At 34.2% G+C, this 14,065-nt stretch overlaps 1 long non-coding RNA gene across 1 annotated transcript in view; it reads right to left on the reverse strand.

The window, feature by feature from the left end:
• Positions 1-671: 671 nt before the first annotated feature.
• LOC127473157 (uncharacterized) overlaps positions 672-14,065 on the reverse strand; it is a 50,124-nt gene continuing 36,730 nt past the window's right edge. The window contains exons 3-4 of the long non-coding RNA XR_007905297.1: positions 1,040-1,198; positions 672-747 (exon numbers count right to left, since the gene is read on the reverse strand). This is a non-coding gene — a long non-coding RNA (uncharacterized LOC127473157). The remainder of the gene's footprint in view (positions 748-1,039; positions 1,199-14,065) is intronic.

Below are 14,065 nucleotides of genomic sequence, written 5' to 3' on the forward strand. Positions count from 1 at the left end.
GCTCCTATTAGGCATCAATAATAACTGGTATCCATGAACATATTTTTCTTTTTTGGTGAATTTATGGAGTTAATAACCAGTCCTGCTTCAGACAGAAAATAATTGGACTTTTTTTACACAGTGTAGTTGGTATTCACTCAGAGACAGTTGGTTCGGTTTTTTTGTTTTGTTTTGGGTTTTTGTCTTCCCTTATAATGAATCCGCTCTTCAACATGTTTAATTTTCTGATTTCAATTGGAAAATTATTAGTGAAGATATGACTACTGCGTAACAGACCCACAAGTGATAGGTGTGGCAAATAAATAAATGAATATAGTGGTGACACAACTTTCAGCATCGCCCTCTAATGAGAGTGTGAAAATTGGAGTGAAAAATGGAAGTATCTCAAATACTCTTTGCAGACGCTTGTCATTGTTATCTTAGAAATCTACAAAGAAAATGTTACTAACCCAGGGAAGAAATCATTATATAGTGAAATAAAGGGACATTATTTCAAGAGTGATAATAAAAAGGAGACATAAGAATTTTCAGGACAATGAGCAGAATAAGTAATGGAAAGAAATGTATACCATACTGAAAACTTTGAGCAATGAATATTATTATACTGGATATTTAAAAAGGGAGTATATATATGTCTTCTGGAAGATTTGAGGAACCGAACCCACCTGTGAAAATACCTTCTTCATTACGCTAAGTAAGACTGCATGGAAATGCCTTTCACTTTCTCCCATGCAAAACATACGTCATCTGGCAAGGAAAAATCATAGATGATAGGATATCACCCTCAGTTTTGGAGAGTTCACAAGGAATGAGTGAACGTCCTTATTCCTGTATATATCTCTCTAGACTGTTCCTATTTTATATGGTTCTCCCATGAAGATATAGAAAGCCTCCAGAAAATCCATGATTCTCTCAAGAGAAGAAATAATTTATGGAGTCATATTTCATATCTGTTTTCTACTTGACTTATATACTGGGTGCATAGTAATTTTCCAACCCTGTTTTATCCATATAAACTGTACAAACCTGATTTTCTTACCTGGTTATTGTTGCCATTGACCCTGAGATTAGCTCAGTTGGTTAGAGCATAGTGCTAATAACATCAAGGTTGTGGGTTTGATCCCCGATGTGGGTTTGATCCCCTAACTTATGACTTTGACTCGATGGTCCTTGTGGGTCTCTTCCAACTCAGGCTATTCTGTAAAGATAACAGATTTAAAACTACTAATAAATATTCAGTAATTCAAGTTGATATAAAGTTCCAAAGCAACTTCATAACTTCCTCTCCTCTCCTTCACAATGCTTACTAAGAGTCAGTAATATCTAATTATGTGAAACATGTTCTCATTTTTAAGGCAAACACATGAAGAATGGAAAAATCATCAAACATGATAACCTTTAGGAATCATACTGTAAAGAGATCTGTAGTTATCCGGAGGGCATTCTTTGGATTTGTTTGGGTTTGGGTTTTTTTTGTATGGGACAAGGATTTGTGGCTAGGAAGGTTTTCTCTCTGTGTATGCTAACTATTAAGACCTACTCTATAATTTGGTTTTGCATGGTTAAGGTCTTAAATAGCAGTGTGCTACCCCATCACTCTTTCTTTGCAACTAAATGGAGCTATGTTTTCTAAAATGAAAAATATGCTATTTAATTTATATAAATGTGCATGTGCATGTAAAAATATAACTTTTCTGTTCTTTACATCTGTTATGACTGATATTTAGAAGGAAGAAAGTTCTTTGTTTGTCAAGGGTTCCTCAACTTATGCCTCACCGGAAATCGTAATCCTTTTTTTTGTTTGTTTGATGCGATTATCATTTCTATGGCAACTAATTGTAATATCGAAATGGAGCATTTTGCCTTCAATTAGGGAATAAGCAACAGGACATGACTAATTTTAAAAGCACAAGGCTATTCTTAAAACACTCTACAAAAATAGTATTGTCACATTCAATAGTTATTTTTACCCCCATAATTTCTCAATCAAACTAATTCAGTTTACAAGTGAAATGTTTTTCTGACTGCCAGACCTTAAATTAGGCTTGGGATTTGGGAGCTTATTTGTCTTCTATCTGACTCATGGATCACCAATAATAAAGATTTTTACAGGTCAAGTATTGCCTTTGGATTCACTTGTGAAACTCCATTACTTTCAGTCAGGTTGCATAAATGTAACTGAAGGGAAAACAGCAAAAATAGTGGAACTGAAGAATAGTTCTGCAAGTGGAACTTTAATTTAACAAATATACTGATTTAAGTTCAGACCATGAAATTATGCAGTACACTCTCCAAAATCCACATTGTTTCTGTCTGCTTAAAATTAATTTCTGCTTTTAAGACCTCCCTGTTGACAAATTTGACTATGCACTAAGAAAAGGCCCAAAAAACAGATTGTTTTCACGAAGTCAATTTTGAGACTGAACATGAAGTTCTGTTTATGAAGTATACTTTAGTTTTTTTTAAAAAAATGTTTTCCTCCCTGTTTTTTTCTCTCTTTTTAAACAAAAGATTCCTGTTGTCATCTCTGTACTGTCTGTCCAGCTGCATCCTGTTTGAATGGTGTTGCTAGAAACATCAGTGATTTCTTAATTCTCTTTCAGATCTCCATGAAGTTTATGCACTGAGCTTTTTCCTTAGTTTTCAGTTAAAGATGTCCATTATGACTGATATAATTGTAATTAAATTGTTGTGTTGATTTTATTTGGCTTGCCTAAAGCAACCATTGAATTTTTAAGTTCTTCTGATAAAGGTAATGCTAAAATATTTAAGACAGCAGGATAGGAATAAGCCCTATTACAACTGAAAAGCAAGCCTGCACAGCTAAGAACAGTGTTCATTTAAGTGAAAACAGTACTGAGATTGCACTTGGATGGTTAGAAAGTTTATACTTCACTTTTTACTTACAGGCAGGTCTAGTAATCAATGGCATAAGTTTTGCTCTATTTGGATAAAATATTGAAGAACCTGTTTTATGTGTTAGGCCTTCTCAGATGATCTATCAAATGATTTCACATTCTTTAATATTGATAAAAGTTTTCCTGCTATTTTTACTGAGATTAAACCAAGAGAAAATATCTACTTTTCTATGTAGTTTTCAAAAGTACATCTTTAGGATAAGTATTGATCATTTCTTTTAAAGATATAGAGTTCTGCACATTTTTTAAATTTGTTTTTTAAGAAGAAAAATATTTAGAGTAATCTGACCAAGAAAGGATTGAAATAATACTCAGATCTGGATTCAGTGTTCATCCTGACCCCCTGTTAAAGCATGATTATTAGTAAACTACTTGCTTTTCAGAGCTGTCAGGTGTGTAAAATATGTATTAATACAGTGAATTCTAGAATTCTTTGACATATCTATGACCCAATATTACATGTCTAAAGTTAGTTATCCAAGTCAAAGCAAATCATTTTGGTTTTCATATATGTTTAGTAGAAGGAAACAAAAACTTTTAGAGAATGCTTTGTCTTTCCCTTGGACATCTGTTTTAGGATAGCATGAATTATTTGAAGGTGTCTATTGTTCTCCATTAACTATAAAGAAAGCTTAGAATTACTTGTATTTGCCTTAGACAATGAACTATTAAGCCCTTAACATTAAGGCCCATAAATAACAAGGGCTGTCCATTCTCATGAGACCCCACCTGAAGTGCTGCATCCAGCTCTGGCATCCCGAGCACAGGAAGGACATTGACCTGCAAGAGTGAGTCCAGAGGAGGGCCAACAAGATGACTAGAGGGATAGAGAACCTCTCATATGAGGAAAGGCTGACAGAATTAGGATTTTTCAGACTGGACAAGAGAAGGTCTCGGGGTAACCTAAATGTGGCTTTCCAGTACCTGAAGAGAGCCTATGATGAAGACAAAGAGAGACTTTTTACAGGGACATTCAGTGATAGAACAAGGTAGAACGGCTTTAAACTGAAAGAGAGTAGGTTTAGATTGGATATTAGGAAGAAATTCTTTACTGTGAGGGTGGTGAGGCACTGGAACAGGTTGTCCAAAGAAGCTGGGGATGTCCCACCCCTGACAGTGTTTGAGGCTAGATTGGACGAAGCTCTGAATAACTTGGTGTAGTGGAAGGTTCCCCGACCATGGCAGAAGGGTTGAAAGTAGATGATATTGAAGGTCCCTTCCAACCTAAGTTATTCTATGATTCCATGACAATTCCATCTTTCTAATCCAAATTTAGGTGAGATTAATTTGTTTGGAGCTCTCTTGGAAAGTTCACACATTTGCTTAAACACTGCATATTGCTTAAATCTCTTATGACACTACTCATTCTATGCAAATTTTTTTATCTGCTCTGGACTGGAGAAAAAAAGTAGGTTTAAAAGTGAAATCTAAAAATTTTCATCATTAAGTTTACTTCAAGTATTTGAAATATATTATTTATATCATGAATAATCTAAACACTTTAGAACTAAACAGAGAAAGAGCAGGATCTGATAAAAATAGTAAAATTGTCTGATATGTCTGGTATTAGAATTGCTTGCAGAGGCTACTTGCAACTTTCCTTTTGAGTAAAAGACTGTGGCTTGTTGTTTAACAACCTAACAATAAAGTAATCTATGGTTTAGACAAATGATGCCCTGCCACCAGTTGGATAATTTGGTACGTTTTATCCAGTGTGATATCCATAGGTGGTGAATGTTCTTCAGAGCCTTCCTGAACTTAAGACAAAGAGTGAGAGAAAGAAACAATGCTAATAACGAAGTCCTTTCAACGTATCATACTACTCTTTCATCATCAGAGCTGAATTTTTTAAAAATTATTTTATTAAACTCTTCTTCTGATACCATATCCATTTGTCCCCCTAAACTGAACACCAGAGAACTGGCAGTCTTAAAATGACAGAGACTCATCACTTGTGTTAAACGATTTTTATAATAACCAGTATAGGAGATAGAAAACTGCTATATGTTTTAATGTGTGATGAAGGATGTCATAAGCTGCTGGATAAGCTCAATGAATACTGAATTGTCAAGACTCATTTTTTTTCACATTTCTTCTCATGTCAGACAGTCTGAGAAGGCTATATCTCTCATCATACATCACTGCATCTTCTCTTCCTACCTACTGCAATACTTCTCTGGTTAGGTGGCCTGATCCATAAGCCTAAATTAATGAGTTAAGTAGGTCTGGTGCTCAAGTGAAATTCTGTTGTACAATCCTCTAGCATGTTTCAGTGTGAGTATGGTCCTCAGCATGCTTTTGCCCAATGCTAAGCAAGAGTCTCTTAGGCAACGGTCGAGTATGATCAGAGTTTGAGTCAAGAACTTGCCCTCATGGACATTTGTGAGGGGAAGAAAGTTTGACAAACAGCTGCAAGTTGCTATAACTTGGGTTCAGAGAGCAGATTTTAGTCTATTTACCTGTACAAACACAACCATGGGAAAAAAGGCAATGAACTGTGATCATTGATAGGTACTGTGGTATTGAGAAAGACATTTTATTTGTCAAGCCAAAACATTATGTTTTTATTTAAAAAACACTGAGGATATTTTATTTCTGATCATTGTTCATTTTAATCAAAAGAACATCCTTTTGTTTCTGAATTTGTGGACCTGATCTTGGGAATGAGCAGAAGTCTGATCCCTATTTTTAATTGGTGTGTACCTATGAACATTTTACTCTTATGTTTTCAATAGAGAACAGTGAATGAGAACAAAAGAGAGATAAAGATTAAGAATAGGTGGAAATTCTCTGGATTTGAAACAGTTTTATGAGTTCATGTTAAATTCACCTTTCTCCTGTTCTTGAAGGCAGATAAGGAACCAATATCTAAACACTTCTGTACTTTTTCGCTCATCTGTTATTTCTTAAGCATTCAGATTTAGAGTTTACCTGAAATGAAGACCCTTTTCCAAACACTAACATGTAAAATTAAGCATATGAAGAATGTCTTCTTGATACAACCAAATCTATATTTTTCAAAATTAATGAAAACATAAAATTTTTATTTTACTTCTTACTAGGCTGTTCCTTTTTCAAAAATACCTGCCTACAAGTTGTCCCCAAATACTCGTATTCAAACACCACCGTAGCAAAACCAAAAGATATACCAATATAAATTCTTTACTAAAGACATGTATAACATGAGGATTCAAAGTAAAAATGAATGCAAATGAATTATGTTTCTAAAAAAAATTTTATACAGTGCATCAGACACAGCAATAACTAAACCAGCATATTTGAATTTCATATGACATATATACCCTTAAAACAACAGAAACAGAATAAGTTTATGGGACTGTTTAAATCCTAGTGCAAAGTACTTAGCGGTAAAAATTCAAAGAATAACAGAAACTTCATCTGTCCATCACTCTGTTCTCTTACTAAATCTCCAATGTTTTTAGAGTTGGAGACAATTTAGTTAATGTCAATGGAGGAAACTCTAAGACTATATAAATGCATAAATATTAGAATCTCTTATGAGATTCTAATTACTCAATGTTATTCACATTGAAAAGATTTACCAGGTGTTAAAGAAGAATATTGTCTTGAAACCAGTTTGAATGTCAAACTCATGTACTTCAGTAACCTATTATTTCTTCAACTGTTCCACTGTAAAGTAACAGACAAGTCCAGAAAACAGAAAATAACATTATATTTTTTTTGTTAAAATATTGAATTTATTTAAGAAAAAAATTTCCTTTAAACCAAATAAAACCAAAAATTAACTTCATAAAAAATTTTGAGTAGTCCTTCTTGCAGACGTTACAAACAGTTGTCTTTTGGCAGAGCTTTTATCTTCCACTATTTTCTTTCAGTATATATTACTATAAATTATAATTATATACAAATATGTATGGGTCACTACTACTATGGACAGAAATTAGTTTGTGTTTGCACAATTCTAGTACAAGTATTCTTATCCATTCTGTTCTGGAAATAATTAGTAATAATACAAGGGAATAAATAATAAATCAGAAAGAATACTGCATTTTCGAATAGAAAGTGTCTGACTGTAAGTGTAGTTATCAGAGAGGTGGGGGAATTCTTGGAACATGACACATATGCAGACTGAGAACTTAATGCACTGTATGTCAATACTGTGAGGGAGGCAGAGTTTAGACATTGTGAAGAGAAATAAAGAGCTTATATTAACAAAGTATTAAATTTTAACAGCTCAGCCACCCCTAGCATTGCTACAAGCACCAATATTTTGCAGTAAAAAAAATGCCAATTGTGCAAATATGAAATACAATCTTATAAGTAATTTGGCTAAAATTCTCAAAACTCATCAACACTGGATTAACTTTCAGGAGGAGTAGGTAACCATGCTTTAACAGAGCTCTTTTAATGAGAGTAGCACTGTTTACTACCCTTGAATTATTCATGTATCTGCAGGATATTCAAGTAAGAAAACTTGTAATGAATTGTGATTTGTTAAACTTACCTGCTTATGAGCTATGCCAATGTGGTGTTTAGAAATCATCTTCCACAGGAATAACATGAAAGTGTGAAAACTTAATTTAGACTTTCAAAAAAAATTTGAAACCTGCTTCATGTCCCTTGACCTGCAAGTTTATTTAACTGTATAATTTATAAACCTTTGAATCGAGGGTAAATTTTGGCACATGTACCTTTTTGTAGTCAAGTTGTTGCATTAAGACATTTATTAATCTTGTAAAAGTTATCGTATCAATCTGATTAACTGAACTGATTTGTAAACAAAGACTTTGTGCTATCAACAATAACTAATAGTGTATAACTCTGTTAGATACATTCAAGATACAGACACATAAATCTTAAGAAGAAGTTTATAAACAGGGTTGTCACTGTAAATACATTAATGAGACACTTCTCTATGAATATTTAAAGACCAAAATGAGAAGAATGTAGTAGTGCCAGAAATGGTTTCCTTTGTCTCCATCCTCTCATTTCTCAGGCTAAACATATGTATACTCTTAACAAACCTCTTCATTCATATGAGAGACAGTCACACTAGCTTCTAAGATAGCTCTTTAGAGGATCTTGCCACTAAAAAATGACACTTATTGCAGCATCTTTAAGACATGTCACTTACTGAAATAGCAGTTGAAATGGCTCTGTGAGGCTTCTATTTGCTCTTACATTGATAGTGAGGAATAAGAAGGTCCAGATAGCTAAGGCAATAAAGTTTGCTTGTCACATTGAACAGTGAAATGCTGTGGTAGCTTGAGGGACCCGAGTAAGTACACATTGACCAATTTAGTTTCATTCTTTCTGCCCGTGCGTTTTCCTTCTATCATTACTAAAAGGTTTAAAATGGAAAAAAACCACCTTCTCTCATTACTTTCTACAATTGTTTATTGCTGCATCAATTGGATTGTATTGCTTTGCTTCTTGCTCCTCTTGTCTGCTAGATGCAGTGATAACGTGGTTCCTTGAATTTGTCAATATCTGATTTAATTTCATATGAGTTTGGTTTTCTGTCTTTCATTTTTGTTAACCTTATGACACATTTAATCCATCAAGCTGATCTGAATTGTTGTGCTATGCACAAGTCAGACAGACTAACAGTTGTTAATGGAAGCATTGTTTTTATTTTCTCTTTTTTTCTCTTTCATTTTATCACAAGGAAGAAGAATTAGTATAGAGAAAGTGATTGTATATTTTCAAGTTGCTAACACGTGAAAAATATTCTGTTTCTTCTATCAGTGTTACATATTGTGGAAATAATGAAATGAGAAAAAAATAATCACTGGGTGCCTGTAACATGTTACAATGACCTACTATTCGTGCACAGAACTAGTAAATTCCACTCAGGTAAGTTACACCTTGTCTTTGGCTAGCTGCTCTTTCTATTTTCTTTTCTAATTAATTGTCCTGCACTATAAATTCTCCAAATATGTTATTGTCTTCTCCTCCTTTTTACTTTTTCATACAGTGATTACAAAGTGATACAATTCCCCAATATAATGTACCTTGTTAATCAGATACGGGGTGGCAAGCCAATATAGGGGATGGGCAGACTTATCAAAGACTTATTGAAAAAAAAATTGGGTAACTTTCTGTTGATTGCAACGTCCACAGTCACAACTTTTTTTCAGAGAGGTTGTAGAAGAAAATATTTTTAGGAAGATAAGTGAATCGAAATACCCATACAACTAAAGCCTTTCAAACAGTATGACAATGCTAACTTGAGAGGACTTAACATTTTGGTTAGACTGTTTCCAACCTGCCTTACTATTTTCCATTTCTCTGTGCAACAACAGTCCCATTCAGAGTTAGTGATTGCCATCCCATTTATTCGTGCATACATCATTAAACAGAAAGGCTGCCATTTTCCAAGTTCCCCCAGCTGCAGGCAGACAACTAATTCCTTATGGAAGGTAAACAATTCTGGCAATCCACACTCTAATACATATATTAGTGTGACGCAATCGTAATAGCACATAAAACAGTATGTGTCCACAGGCTCTTGCAAATGAAGTCACAGAAGTCCTACAAGCCATAGGAACTAATTTTTAATATTTTTTTCTAGTGAGGAAATGTTTCCTATGAGGAATGAGTACATTTTTATTCTTTTGATTTTATAGCTTATCCTGAAAGCCAAAACTCTAATGATAAAGAAAGGAACGCACTGCAGAAGCTGTGGAATATATGGGTGGTAACTTTTCTTAGCTGTTTTCATTTCATTAGTTGCTCAAGGCTCATTATATGAACATAAACTGTCTTCAGTCTGGAGAGTGTCATGCTAACAGGTTTACCTAACGGATTCTTTTTCTTCGTTTAAATGTTTTGAGTGCTAGACCTGTGGGAGACTGGGGAGATTCAAGAGAAATGCCTGAGTTGTAAAAAAAAAATAGAAAAATGTTATTCAAAAGAAAATTACATGAAAAATATCTAATAGCCATAACCTATATCTGCCAGATTTCTCTACATCTTTTAGAAAGAGGGAGAGGATCATTCGGGGTATATTTAGACCTTTTCCTTACGTGGAAGAAAAGTTACAGAATTTGTTTTGGGCTATGTCCAGAGTTTTCCAAAGTAAAGGTGGAGTAAATGAGTTCAGGAAGGCATCAGGAACAGATGAGGGAAATTGTCAGGACAGAAAAATCTAAAATGAGGTCAGAGAGATCAAGCAAACTGATTTGCTTGTTTCTAAAACAGTACTATTACAAACCACTTCAAACATCCTCCACTTCACCATCACCATTCATGATAGTAGTCATCCAGCACAACTGGAACCATTTTTGTACTTGAGATTGAAGAGTTTAGTCCATATACTAATAATACTGTTTACGACATCTTCACAGAAAGCTTTAGTTCTCTCAACCATAAGACTGCAGTGTGGACTGGATGAAGTGCCAGAACCTGGGTCAGCAGAGGAGAACTTGTCAGGTATTTCCAATACACATGCATCACCATTATTTATAGTCTGCATTTCATTTAATATACTGTTGCCCAGAGTATTATATTCTACTATCAGATTTTGAGCTGCATTTTTTTTTTGTATTTTTTTCTTCTGTAAAATGCAGTGAAAGACAGTAATATTTTGGAATGACAGAAAAAAAAAGTGAGGAAAAATACAGATTATTTGTGTAAGAGAGGATTTCTGCAACCAACAGAAAGCTTTGGTTTCCACTGGTTTTTTATATTCTATTTCACTCTTACTGTGAAATGCATAAGATATCTTTTTCTAGTGTCCTCTAGGTTTTATTGTTTGGAGTTTTTTTCCATTTCCCATTTTCTCATCTCATGCCTTCTGTTAAAAAGAGGGGCAAAGTAATATGTCCAATGGAAGATTTTTGTAGAAGATCTAACAATGTAGAAGTTTCTGGGAAAACACAGTTTATATGAAGTGTCAAAGACAATGGCAAAATGCTTTCAGCATAGTCTGAATGAAAAACAATCTCATGAGAGGTACTTTAACACGATGAATATAATTCTTTCTATCTTGTACTTTATCTACAATAAGAATAAGCTTTTTGATTTTTATCTAGACATCAAGCTGGTAGAGGCTTCTATGTATGTCTAACTATCTGCTTTGACATGACCTAATGACTTTGTATCCTGTAATGTATAATTCTTGTTATTGGGAGTGAAACATTATCATTTTTTCAAGAGTAGAAATGGCTTTGCCATGTTCACCATTCCAGAAGAGAAGTGGATATTACAATCTCTAATCTTAATGGTCGATAAATCAAAATAAATCAAATAAATGTTAAAAGATCACATTAATAAAAACTCTTCCATAAAAAAATGGGTTCAAATACAAGCATATAAGTTAGAAAAGATGCAAGTTTTATAAACTATTCTTAAGTAAAGATATACATTCTTTTCATAGAAAAAGAAATATTTTTAACACATCCGTATTTGTAACACAGTCCAGTCAGACAGTGGCATACAAATAACCACAGGCTCACTAAGAGTCAAAAAAGTCACTGCAATCAACAGACACCTATTCAATACAGTCAATGAAGGAAGGAGAGTCATTTAAATAGGAATCTAGTGGTAAGACTTACGACTAAATGTTGTGATTAGCATTTAGACACCTAGTTCAGATGTGGACAGTAACAGGTAGACAACTGCATGTATGCATAATCTTAATTCTGCAATGGAATATATGTATATAGAGATCATTGTGATGGGAAGCTTCAGAAGACTGAAAAATCAGTGTGGTTTATAAATGTGAAAGAAAACATTTCTAACCTAATTATTGTTAGTTCTTATCTATTATTACTCATCACTGCACCATGTGAAAAACTTACTATTTTTTACAGTTACATTCAGTCAGCTATCAGTATACCATACCCCAGAGCTGATGCCTTTGCACTGATGCAGTCAACACATAGTTAGCTGTGATGGCCTATGGCTCTTAGCCATCGAGTTGATCAGACCTGAGAGCTGTTTAACAAGTGAAACTTGAACAGAGATCAGTTTGTTCTCTTGTTTTTCTAATTTTCCTCTTTTGTGACTGATGATTTTATGCTATAGTCTCCCTCCCACCGGGGGTTATGCTCTTGGTTTTGCTTTTGCCAGTCATCCATTTCATGTGTTCTGTACAATGTCCTGCCTACTTGTGGTGCTTTTTACTTTTGTTTGTCTGTATTTTTTTTTCTTTAAGGTCTCCTACATGCAACCACACATCTTTTCCCCTTTGGAGTTCATGTGGCTTACAAACTCACATAAAATTATAAGAACTTAGAGTAATAGAATCATTTAGGTTGGAAAAGGCCTTTCAGATCATTGAGTCCAACTATAAACATAACATTGCCAAGTCCACCACTAAACCATGTCCTTAAGTGCCACATCTACATGATACTAAATACTTCCAGGGATGGTGACTCCACCACTTCCCTGGGCAGCCTTTTCTAATGTTTTCCAGCCCTTTCAGAGAAGAATTTTTTCCTAATATCCATCCTAAACCTTTCCTGGAGCAACTTGAGCATTTTCTCTTGTTCTTGTTATTTGGGAGAAGAGACTGACATCCACCTTGCTACAACTCTAAGCTTCTTTTTCTCCAGGCTAAATAACCACAGCTCCCTTGTAAGGCTTGCTGTCTAGACATTAGTTCTGTTGCCCTTCTTTGGAGACACTCCAGTGTTATTATCCTCTATTGTGGCACATATGCTTATCCATTTCATATAGTTTGTAATAAATATTTAATTTTAAATCTCTCTATTATTCTTATTTCTCTGTCTAGACCTGGAAAGTTGAAAAGATTATAGTTTGATGAGAAGTTCTGTGTGACAAAAATCCCCACTTATTTTATCAAATAATATAAATTTCTAGCAAATGTGATTATCCAAGAACACAATAACAGTTTGAGTTATCGAGTGAGTTAGGTATGTGAAATTAATAGATACCCTTACCATTCAGGCAGGTTTCTAGTCTGGCAGCAGTACCAATATCACATCCTGAATTCCCAATAATGATAAGCTGAATCAATCAGAAAATTGTTTTATTTCTTATGGTAACTATAATGTGATCACTTCAGAGCACTTCATAGTTTAACTAACTGAGAGAGATATGAAACAAATAGGAGAGTCGAGACATGGTTGTACCTCTGTAGCTGCTGTTTTCCAAATATTACTGAATATCTCAGGCTGTCTAAGGTGTTATATTACCCCATTGTCACAGTGCTGGGAAGCTAATGTTGCCTAATACGTAACTAACATTCTTTATTTCATATGCACCTCAATAAATAGGTGCACTGCAATGTACAATTTTTTTATCAGTATGTTCAGGAGAAAACACCTTATTTTGATTAACTTTTGAAGACATTGACACAGTTCAGGAAGATAAACTCTTTTTTAAATTTGGATGTCTAAATAATGTTTTCTGATGTTGATCTTGTCATTGAAATGGAATTGTGGTTATAATCTGTCATCTGTAAAAAGGAAAGAAACCAGAGGTTTCTTGATTAATAGGAGGAAAAAACACCCACTGACCTGCAAAACGTCTAACAATATTTCAGTAGAAAAGATACTGACCAGAATGAGCACAGTGAATAGATATAAAGTCCACAATTCTATGTATAAGTGTCTTTCAAGGAAACTCAAAGTCTCTGTAAACAGATTCTCCACAGGAAACATGGCAAAATATTATAGGCTAGACCACTTTTATAATGCCCTAATGAAACAAGTGACACTATCTTCTTGTGTAATATACAAATGCTCATACAGGAAGATAGAGAGCAAGGCCCTTGGCCGGTACTTTCCTAAACAAATCTTCCTCAAGATGACTGAGGGCAGGAGAAGGGGGTGTATGTGTGTGTTTATAATGCTCGTATTTGACAGCAATTAGGCAGGCTCCATTCAGAGCTGAAATTAAAGTTAATGGGAATAATGGAAGTACTTTTTTCTGTAATTAATTTGAATCTGAATACAACAAATGGCTTGTAATAAGATAAAAGAAAAAATTAAATATTTTTCAGTGTTGCTGCTAATTAGAATATGATTCCAGATGGAAGCTAAATGCTTGAAAATTTCATTGAGTTTAGTAGAACACAAAAAATTCAACAGTTAAAAATAATGAATTTTAACCATCTTAATGGTATGTACCTGCCACTAGGAGAAAAGGAGAAGGAGAAGGAGAAGGAGAAGGAGAAGGAGAAGGAGAAGGAGAAG

The sequence above is a fragment of the Manacus candei genome, unplaced genomic scaffold (assembly GCF_025592945.1).
Source record: "Manacus candei isolate 608988 ecotype Guabito, Panama unplaced genomic scaffold, ASM2559294v1 h1tg000034l, whole genome shotgun sequence".
Taxonomy (NCBI): domain Eukaryota; kingdom Metazoa; phylum Chordata; class Aves; order Passeriformes; family Pipridae; genus Manacus; species Manacus candei.